The sequence below is a fragment of the Palaemon carinicauda genome, chromosome 14 (assembly GCF_036898095.1).
Source record: "Palaemon carinicauda isolate YSFRI2023 chromosome 14, ASM3689809v2, whole genome shotgun sequence".
NCBI classification, from domain to species: domain Eukaryota; kingdom Metazoa; phylum Arthropoda; class Malacostraca; order Decapoda; family Palaemonidae; genus Palaemon; species Palaemon carinicauda.
The window spans coordinates 123,145,311-123,150,032 of NC_090738.1; the positions used below are offsets into that span (position 1 = coordinate 123,145,311).

At 35.3% G+C, this 4,722-nt stretch overlaps 1 protein-coding gene across 1 annotated transcript in view; it reads left to right on the top strand.

The window, feature by feature from the left end:
* Positions 1-3,651: 3,651 nt before the first annotated feature.
* The window catches only part of LOC137653721 (uncharacterized), a 54,946-nt gene continuing 53,875 nt past the window's right edge, over positions 3,652-4,722 (top strand). Inside the window, exon 1 of the mRNA XM_068387325.1 lies at positions 3,652-3,822. The gene's annotated coding sequence lies outside the window, so the exon portion shown is untranslated. The remainder of the gene's footprint in view (positions 3,823-4,722) is intronic.

Here is a 4,722-nt window from a genome sequence, read left to right on the forward strand (position 1 = left end):
CTATTTTTTCTCTCCCCTTATCTTCCAATCTTGAGTCCCACGATACTGCGACATTTATGAGTTGTTGTTGTTATTATTATTATTATTATTATTATTAGTGTTGTTGTTGTTTTTGTTGTTGTTGTTGTTGTTGCTGTTTTAGCTGTTGTTGTTTTTATTATTATTATTATTATTATTAATGTTGTTGTTGTTTTTGTTGTTGTTGTTGTTGTTGTTGTTGCTGTTTTAGGTGTTGTTGTTGTTGTTGTTATTATTATTATTATTATTATTAATGTTGTTGTTTTTGTTGTTTTTGTTGTTGTTGTTGCTGCTGTTTTAGCTGTTGTTGTTTTTATTATTAATATTATTATTATTATTTCTGTTGTTGTTGTTGTTATTATTATTATTGATTTCTCAGGAACTAAGCAACAAGACTTCCGAGGAGTTTTTGTTTTATGCCATTAAATATGCCAATTATTATTATTATTATTATTATTATTATTATTATTATTATTATTATTATTATTATTATTATTATCATCATCTAAATACCCCGTTTCTACGGAATTAATTGTCCAAATATGTCAAAAAAAAAAAGAAGAAATAAAAACGTAAATAGAACTGAATATAAATCATGAATAATAAAAATCACTTCATACAAAATATAAATTTTGTTAGAACACTGAATGATTTTCCAAAAAGTCTTTCAATACATCATTTATATTTATCATGTTGGTGATAGTCTGAGACGGCAGTAAAATCTTAAAACCATCTACATGAAAAAGATTATTTTCTTAGGAAAAAAACTTTATTTGTTGTATAAGAAAGAGAAGTACGTACTTAAATACATTTGTACATGTTTACATTCATAGGCAAGTACATAGATAGGTAAGAGAAAGAAAGATGGAGAGATTGATAAATAAAAAGATCGAGAAATAGATAGCCTAGATGGGTAACTATCAGAAGAGAATAATGGTTCCTTAACTTGGAAACCTTGAATAATTGTGAGAGGAAGAGGTACAGTTGGACGCAGGAATTCATGGCACACCTCGCTCTGAGGAAATAATTCCTTTCACACATTTGGTAGTAGGTTAGCCAGGGCACCAGCCACCCGTTGAGATACTACCGCTAGAGAGGTATTGAGTCTTTTGACTGGCCAAACAGTACTACATTGGATCCTTCTCTCTAGTTACGGTTCACTTTTCATTTGCCTACACATACACCGAATAGTCTGACCTATTCTTTACAGATTCTCGTCTGTCCACATACTCTGACAACACTGAGATTACCAAACAAGTTTTCTTCACCCAAGGGGATAACTACTGCACTATAATTGTCCAGTGGCCACTTTCCTCTTGGTAAGGGTAGAAGAGACTCTTTAGCTATGGTAAGCAGCTCTTTTAAGAGAAGGATAATCCAAAATCAAACCTTTGTTCTCTAGTCTTGGGTAGCGCCAAAGCATCTGTACCATGGTCTTCCACTGTCTTGGCTTAGAGTTCTCTTGCTTGAGGGTACACTCGGGCACACTATTCTATCTCATTTCTCTTCCTCTTGTTTTGCTAAAGTTTTCATAGTTTATATAGGAAATATTTATTTAAATGTTACAGTTCTTAAGATATTTTATTTTAACTTGTTTTCCTACCTCACTGGGCTATTTTCCCTGTTGGGGCCCGTGGGCTTTTAGCATCTTACTTTTCCAACTAGGGTTTTAGCTTAGCAGGTAATAATTATAACAATAATGATACTGCTTGGCCAGTAACAAAGTATCTAGGTTAGGGAGAGAAGGTGGGTGGTGCTAAGCGAAGGATCTCGGTACTCAGTGAGAGTGTGACAGGGTCCACATCCTCGGAGCGAGGTGTGCTAGATATTCTTGTATCCAACTGTACATGTTTACCTACATGAAAGAATAGATTAATAGATATATAGATGGATAGATAAGGGTGCACCTCCTCAGAGCGATGTGTGCTAGGTATTCTTGTATCCAACTGTACATGTTTACCTACATAAAAGAATAGATTGATAGATATATAGATGGATAGATAAGGGTGCATCTCCTCGGAGCGAGGTGTGCTAGGCATTCTTGTATCCAACTGTACATGTTTACCTACATGAAAGAATAGATTAATAGATATATAGATGGATAGATAAGGGTGATTTTATATATGAAATCTGACCCAAGTCTTCGCATCGTGACCCGCTCAAGATATTACTTCACCAAATAGAAAAAGATAAAAAAATAAATACAACATAAAAAACGAAATACAATCTGGAGACTTCGCAACAATTTTCAATCACGAATCTTTGCAACACTGTATCTTTGCGATAGATAATAAATGAGGCTTAATAATGGATGTGTTTCAGAAGAAAAAAAATATTGGGAAAATACAAAGAGAATGTCTGGTAGGAAAGGAAGAGATTGTTGTTTTAAAGATATAAGTTTTGTATATTCAAATTTCTTAGATTTGCGGGGGAGTTTTGTCTGTCATGCTTTTGCAGTGGAATATTTTGATATATATATATATATATATATATATATATATATATATATATATATATATATATATATATATACTGTATGTTTATGTGTATTTATACAAATATAACGCGCATACAAACATGTATATGTATGTATACATATACATATATATATATATATATATATATATATATATATATATATATATATATGTGTGTATGTATGTATGTATGTATGTATATTTATATACTCACATATATGTGTATATATATATATATGTGTGTGTGTGCGTGCGTATATGTATTTATATATACTCCTTTATACGTATATATTGAATGAAATTCAAGGTAATTATTCCAAAAGCAAAAAACACGCGTTTCGTATGTTCGTTCGTAGTTTGAAATGTCACTAGCCGCAATGGAACATGTCATTAGGGGAAAAAAGTGGGGAAATTAATTGATAAGTCGGGTGTGCTGTTAAACAAGTTTAAGAGTGAATTTGGGGTTTAAGACATTTCTAGAGCATTAAAAAAAAAAAAAAAAGTTAAAGTCAAGTTTCAGGTCATAAATTTCAGCCATAGCTCTCTCCCTAGATGACCCTGAACACATTCTCCCACTCTGACCTCCTGGGCGGAAAGAGTAACAATGTGAACATAACAAGGCTAAACACACTTGTGTTTTGTGATTGACGTTACGATGCAATGCGCGTCATCTGTACCGTAGCAAGTGACATTATGCTCATGACATTTTCCCTGCCAGTAATTTCTAGTTAATTTTGCCAGTAAATATGTTTTTATCATTGCGGTGGACGATCAGAAAGGTGACAGCTCCCTCTATATTAATCTACTTAGAAGGGATCAAGTAACCTCCTTTTTTGCGTGTGTGTAACGGGTTTGCATGTTCGACCCTTCATAGTGGCTCTGAACAATTTTCCTCTTGATCTTTTCTCCGAGACTTGTGATCATACGCCGAAGCAAGGCATCCCCAAGACACGAAACGCAGAGAAACCAGAACGATGATTTGTAATAAATGTGGCTCCTGGTTGTCTTGAGGTCTCTTTTGGGCGGGGTTCCTCAGGGAGGAGTCTCTCACTTTGAAGGGGGGAGAAGGAGAAAGAGGTAGGAGGGGGGATATGCATGCATCCATGGCCAGTTTGGGCGCGAAAGTTCAAAGTTGAAATCCGACGGCCCGGTTCTGATCCTCAGTCTTTCGACAGCTCTAGATCCGACCAGAGCTCCTTTTGGAAAAGGCAGGTTACCTCTCCATACCCTTTTCTTCTTTCCTTCGGGATCTACCTCGCGTCCGCCCCTCTCTTCAGGATCCTCCGCAGTCCCTGCCGCAAACGACATCCTCCGAGGACACAGAAAGGTACGTTCCTGCGCTGAGACTGACGTTGTGAACTTTAGTATTTTTCGCACAAAGAAAAAGGTCAATTCTTCTTCTTGGTTTATACTGGAACGAAGGACATCGGAAAGGTTAAGTGCTTCCCCGGGATCTTGATCGAAATGATTCCAGGACAAGTTTTCAAAATGATCGTTCAATGCAGATTTTATAGGTTTCGTTCGACCTTTATTTTCTTTGTTGTGAAGTTGCCAAACTTTTCGACACAATCTTAGAAACTCTGGCTCCCATAGTTTGAGTCACCTTTGTTTTATTTACGGTGTGAACATTTTTGGCATGTAGGTGAGGTTGACCTGATATTGAAAATGGGACTTTGTCAGTGAATATTTTCATTTTGACATTTCAATTATATTTTGAAAGAACTTTTCTCATTTGTTATTTGCAAGAAGCACCAAATCTTTAAAAAATAAATTAGCTGTGGAACAGATGAAGTTCTTGGTTGCATAGATATAGATTGCAAAAGAGAGAGAGAGAGAGAGAGAGAGAGAGAGAGAGAGAGAGAGAGAGAGAGAGAGAGAGAGAGAGAGAGGGGGGGGGGGCTCCTGGTTCAGACAAGTAAAATTACCACGAACTGAGTGAACAACATTTAAAAGAAGTGTAGAACAAAGAAAAAATAATTGAAATAAACACACTGTATTTGAAAAAAAAAATGAAAATCTAGATTTCGCAAGAAAATTAAAAAGTGCAAAATCCAGAATATCAGTTGAGTTCGAGATTTGCGAAACTGGAATACTTTCACTGGCCAGTGCAGATCTGAAGTTAGGTCAAATAATGAGCGATACTCGAGACTGGTGATTAGGGTAAATATTGGCACTCATGAATCGGGAATTAGTTCTAATCTATGAATTACAGAATATTCATTAACCT